Source organism: Rhinopithecus bieti, unplaced genomic scaffold, assembly GCF_001698545.2.
Source record: "Rhinopithecus bieti isolate Rb0 unplaced genomic scaffold, ASM169854v2 scaffold_36869, whole genome shotgun sequence".
Taxonomy (NCBI): domain Eukaryota; kingdom Metazoa; phylum Chordata; class Mammalia; order Primates; family Cercopithecidae; genus Rhinopithecus; species Rhinopithecus bieti.
In genome coordinates this window covers 83,211-89,774 of record NW_016815448.1, presented here as the reverse complement: position 1 = coordinate 89,774, position 6,564 = coordinate 83,211, and positions in this window count along the sequence as shown.

The following is a 6,564-nucleotide window of genomic DNA, read 5'->3' as shown; positions in this document are numbered from 1 at the left end:
AAAAAAAAAAAAAAAAAAAAAAAAAAAAAAAAAAAAAATTTAGCCGGGCATGGTGGCACACACCTGTAGTGCCAGCGACCAGGGAGGCTGAGGGAGGAGGATCGTTTGAGCCTGGGAGGTTGAGGCTGAAGTGAGCCGTGATTGCACCATTGTACGTTAGCCTGGATGACAGAGCAAGACTCTTTTTTAAAGAAATAAATAGTGAGAAAATGTTTTAACTATTTTGCTTATATTTATCACTTCTCACACTCTTTATCTTTTATATTGGTCAAATTTTGTTATTATTTTCTTTCACCTGAAGAACTTCCTTTAACACTTCACCTTTGTTGGTATTTTAAAATCTTTATTTCACCTTTATTTTGAAAGACATTTTGCGAGGTAGAAAAAATTCTGGCTCAATCTTGTCTTTCACTTTACATGGCTTTTATAAGAAATCTGCTGGCCTTATTTTTTTATTCCTCTACATCAGGGATGACGCACTTTTCTGTAAACGTCCATACAGTAAATCTTTTAGGTTTTGCAAGCCGTATAGTCTCTGTTGCAACTACCAGCTCTGCCATTGTAACACAGAAACAGCCATAGCAAATACATAAATGAGTGTATATGGCTGTGTTCCACTAAAACTTCTTTTTGCAGAAATAAGAAGTGATCTAGATTTGACCCAGGGGTCATAGTTTGCCAACCCCTGCTGTGTATGTAATATGTCTCTCTCTCTCTCTCTTTCTCTCTCTCCTTCCCTCCCTCCCTCCCTCCCTCCCTCTTTCTTTTCTTTTCTTTTCTTTTCTTTTCTTTTCTTTTCTTTTCTTTTCTTTTCTTTGTGACAGAGTTTCGCTCTTGTTGCCCAGGCTGGAGTGCAATGGCATGATCTCGGCTCACTGCAACCTCTGCTTCCCAAGTTCAAGCAACTGTCCTGCCTCAGACTCCTGAGTAGCTGGAATTATAGTCATGCATCACCACGCCCACTAATTTTTTATTTTTAGTAGAGACAGGGTTTCTCCATGTGGGTCAGGCTGGTCTCAAACTCCCGACCTCAGGTGATCCACCTGCCTCGGCCTCCCAAAGTGCTGGGATTACAGGCATGAGCAACCGCAACTGGACTATAATGTATCTTTTTCATCTGGTTGCTTTTAGAATTTTTTTCTTTATCCTTGGTTTGCAGCAACTTGGTTATGATGTGCATGGGAATGGGTTTATTTGTTTATTCTGCCTGGATTTTATTGAGCTTTCAAGTTTGGAAAAATGTTAGCTTTTTTATTATTATTATTATTTTTTGAGATGGAGCCTCACTCTCTCTCCCTGGCTGGAGTGCAGTGGCACAATCTTGGCTCACTGCAATCTCCACTTCCAGGTTCAAACGATTCTCCTGCCTCAGCCTCCTTAGTAGCTGAGATTACAGGCACCCACAACCATACCTGGCTAATTTTTGTATTTTTAGTAGACACTGGGTTTCACCATGTTGGCCAGGTCGGTCTCCAACTCCTGACCTCGTGATCTACCCGTCTCAGCCTCCCACAGTGCTGGGGTTACAAGCATGAACCACCGTGCCCAGGCTTAGCCTTTATTTAAAAATATACTTTCTTTCTTTTGAGAAGGAGTTTTGGTCTTGTCGCCCAGGCTGGAGTGCAGTGGCGTTATCTCCGCTCACTGCAAGCTCCGCCTCCCAGGTTCACGCCATTCTCCTGCCTCAGCCTCCCAAGTAGCTAGGACTACAGGCGCCTGCCACCATGCCTGGCTAATTTTTTGTGTTTTTAGTAGAGACGGGGTTTCACCATGTTAGCCAGGATGGTCACAAACTCCTGACCTCAGGTGATCCACCCGACTCGGCCTCCCAAAGTGCTGGGATTACAGGCGTGAGCCACCGCGCCCGGCCATATTTTTAAATATACTTTCTTAGCCCATGGCTCTTCTGAAATGTCAGTTGCATTACATTAAAATACTTGATGTGCCGCCCAGGCTGGAGCTTGTTGACTGTTTGCTTTCTTCCATTAGGTCTTAGATCTCAAATTACAGCAGTAAGTTTCAAATTACATTATCTCCATCTCTTAGAATCTTTTTCCACAATCTCTCCTTTCTAGGAAGAGAATCTCCCCTAACACACTAGTTTAAGTCCACAAGTATGAACCAGAGAAGCTTATGTCCCACAGATCTCCCTGCAATTTAAACATCAGTGATTTCAATGTGAATAATGTGAAATTGTGAACAGTTTATTATTTAATATACCTGGAGGTGTCTTGGATGATACTCATTGTTCTAATGAGGAGCAAAAGCTTCTAATGCCTTTGGTAAGAGGGAGTTGGTTTTTAATAGTATAAGAAGCAGCTGGAAGCCAGTGTGTGATATGGCGATGGATGAACTGGGATGAATGGGAGACTGGATATGTGACTCGGGATCATCCTCTGAGGAGAATCTATCCCGGTTTAATTCATTTGATCCAGGCAATTACCAGTAAATCTCACATACTGTTCCCTTCTGTGTCTTAGAGACCCAGACAACACTGTGGAGAATAACAAGATCTTACTAAAAATGTCTCACTTAGGTTGTTTAGAGACTAACCTCAATTTCTGGAATATTATTTTTCTGATCCATGTTTGCTGTTTGGTTTTAATTTAGTTTTACTATCCTGGGAAGGCTGATCTTTATATATCTTTTGTTATATATTTGATCAATGTGGGGAGTTTTTATTTGGTTTGGTTTTAGAACAGAAGCAAGGAAAGCAGGCAGCAAGGGACAAAAAGGACTCAATTTTATTACAGTAAAACATGTAACTCGGTGCTAACACTACCCTAAATCACCATAGTCTACCAGTTTAGGAATATGAAGAGAAGAGGTACACTAGATTGAAAGCATAGTAATCTCTATGTTCATAATGTCCCTTTCTCAGTTGGCTACTACTCTTATAACCAGAAACAGGGTACTTTTTTTTGAGGCTGCCTCCAGCAGAATAAGAATATAAATCAGGAGTTCTCCTTAATATGCAGTATGAAGATACAGGCTTGACTTCATCCCATTCCCTGATAATGCTGAGGGGAGCAGAGAACGTGCATTTCTTTGACCCTGAATTCTGACAAAACTTGGCCTGGTATCTTTGAGACTTTGATGGGGATAGTGGTGGAATATGCCAAGGGAGGTTAGAGGGGTGGGTAGGTGACAGCTGTCATTTCAAAGCTGCAAGCACTTTTCTATTTTGTAAGAAATGGAGACTTCCATTTGTCTCTGAAGTAAGCATTCCTTTGTTCAAGAAAGGCCGGGCCACTTAATAGTGTGACCATAAGCCGTAGATTACCAAAGTAGACGGCTGAAACTGAAAAAGCTAAAATGTTCTTGAAGAAAAGGCAGAGTTGGAGATTCATCTATTCAATACATATTTATTGAGCATCTACCATGTGCCAGGCACTATTCAAGGTGCTAGACATGGCAGTGAAGAAAACAAATCCCTTGCCCTAATGGATCTTACACCCTAGTTGGGAGTAAAAGATAAATAAATAATACATAAAATAAATAAGCAAAAATACAGGATAACAGATATTGATAACTGGTATGGAGAAGAATAAAGCAAAGAAAAGGATTAGAGATCCAGGATGAAAGTGATCCTGGTGCCTTAAAGAGCAGGCATTGTGCCTATGAACTGTGGTCAACCATAGAAGATGGAGCTATTTTCATGCAAGACTTCTTAAAATAGGGGCCTCAGGGTTCTAGGTGGAAAAGTTGGGAGAAAGGGTCTTTCTCCTCACTTTTGCCTAAGATCTAGCACTTCTACAGTTCTTTGAAGACATGGATTACATTTTGGGGCCCCTGTCCATGGTATCTTCACAAATACTAGTATAGTCTCCATTTGTGTCTGGGCAATGGAGACAGAATGCACCCTTGTAGTGGTTGCTAAACTGTAACTGATAGTGCCTTGCTGACCCTTGAGAATATGTTAGAAATAACTTTTGACACTATTTGGGGGGCCTCTGAGAGAGATGGACTTACTATAACTAGATGTGTTAGTAAGAGTGAGACCTACAAAGTTTTGTAGAATTACGTAGGATAGATAGCACAGGCTTCCTCAAGATATGACAGGCAAGGAAGGGCCTGAAAGTTTGCATAAGTCAGTTACGAGGGACATTAAATTCCTAAAAATACCTTTAATGACAGGGAAGTTTATGGCACACATACCATAGTCCCTAGCCTACCATAAATATTTGGACATGATTTCCTTCAAATTGGACTGATACTCTGGGAGAGGCAATTGATCAAACAAAATTGCCCCCATTGAATAGGAATTGCTTTTTCGGGTGGTGCAGCACTATCAGTGCCTGACTTGGGGCCAAACCAGGCTCTGAGCTGTTGCAAAAATGGCAACTTTCTAGGGGCAAAATAATTTATGGAGAAGATGGAAGGTGCTTGAGGCCATGCACCAGGGATCATTGGTGGCTCTGGAGTTCCAAATGCTTCTGTGTCCATGGCCAGTAACCTAGAGACTTGGGTTGGAACTGGTGACATCACAGTGACACTGAATACATGTTTGAATATGCACCGAGAGGGGGAAAAGCCTCTGCAAGTGTTGATCTAAGAGAAGCTGCTGCAGGGGGCAGTGCAGAAAGGGGAGATGGGATGACACTGGCAAAACAGGTTTAATTGGAATGGAGGGTTATTGTCAGTGGAGATTCATATTGCATGAGAAGTTGGAATGTCCCCGGGAATTCTTGCTCTGAGTAAAGTTAATATGGAAGAGAAATAAGGGGTTAGGGGTAGCCTTAAAGACTCCTAAAAACAGTTTGAGGTCACAGAGCAAGCAACTGGAAGTGTAGTTCAGACCTTACATGAGATGTGGGTAGGTGGCTCACCACATGACGATGTCTATGACGCTAAATAATCTTGAGGTTGTGGACAGTTGGATCACCTCTCCAGTCAGAAGCTCATACAGGCCTAGGGTCTTTGCAAACCACCATGTCCATTTTGCTGTGCGAACGTCGGGGAGATAACAAAGCAGATTGGCTGTAATGCCAGGTAAACCACTCTCTGGTGCTGAGAAAAACTAGTCTATGTGACAGGCAAAACCCACAACAATGCGAATATTCTCAGCCTCTCCATCTTTTCTATGCTCTGAGAAGACCTCTGTAATTGATAGCTGGAGTTCTCAGTACTCATGCAGATTGGAGGAATAAAGGATAGAATCAAAAGAGCTAAAATAAGCTTGGCCTGATTTACGTGAGAAGGACAGGAAGCTGCTGCTTGGAGAAGAGAAAAAGAATACATCCAAGAAGTGAGGAGAGCCAGGGAGTGAGAAAGCAAGGGTCAGGCTTGAGAGAAAGTTTGAGGGTGTTTGGGGAGAAAGGAGAGAGACCAGCAGCAACAGCTGTGCCATAATGTGTGGAACAAATAGAGAAGGAAGGAAGACAAGTTTCAGATGTTTTGCTGTGCGCTAAGAATGTAAACACCTTTAGAGTTTGCCCAGAGACTGTAATAAAAATCTAAATTGCTTTTTAATGCTTTTGGCGATTGAATATGTTTCTTTTGAATGTGATATCACGCTGCCATGGGCCACAAAGCAGCTCAGCTTCATAAAAGTTATACTTGGGGGTTATTGTCTGGGATTTGGGGCCCAAGGTACAGCAGTCAACTGTATCTTGTTTTAGATCATTGCTCTAGAACTGAGTCTAGCCAACATTATCGGATTTATAGTGCAAAAAATACACCAGCTATATAAAGTATAAACTAGAGATACACTAGATACTAGACAGAGGTAAATGGCAGAGCCTCTTCTGAATCCCAATTTTAGTGAGAATATGATGTTTGAAACTAGGTGTACCTGATGGAAACCTGTATGTAGGCAGCATGAGGGTCTCTCCCCACCACAGATTGATGACAGTGGGATGAAGGAAGAGAACAGCTAAGGTGATTCCCAGAGGATAATAGAAAAGCAGGAAGCAGAAGCTGTGTAGGGGTTATATTCTCTTATTATGTGGCAGTTCCTCTGAATATTCTAGTAGGATAGCTGGGGTACACATCTGGCCCCCTTTTGCTTAGAAATGGACCCATGCAACTAACTATAGGGCACAGGGATCCAGAGGGCCCAGGCCTGTAACCCAGCTAGCTGACTGAGGCTCTGCCTCTGTTCTCCTTATTTTCCTGAGACTAGACCTTTCTACCTTGTCTCATTTTCACACAGAGTTCCTGAAATGATCTGGTTTTCTATCAGACGCACCAATGTCTCCTTCCTATATTTTCTTTTTCTTTTCTTTTCTTTTATCTTTCTTTTTTTTTCTTTTTTCTTTTCTTTTCTTTTTTTTGAGACGAAGTCTCGCTCTGTCACTCAGGCTGGAGTGCAGTGGTGCGATCTTGGCTCACTGCAACCTCTGCTCCCAGGTTTGAGCAATTCTCCTGCCTCAGCCGCTGGAGTAGCTGGGATTACAGGTGCCCACCACCATGCCCAGCTAATTTTCGTGTTTTTAGTAGAGACAGGTTTCACCATGTTGACCAGGCTGGTCTCAAGCTACTGATCTCAAGTGATCTACCCACCTCAGCCTCCCACAATGCTGGGATTACAGGCATGAGCCACCGCACCCAGTCACCTTCCTA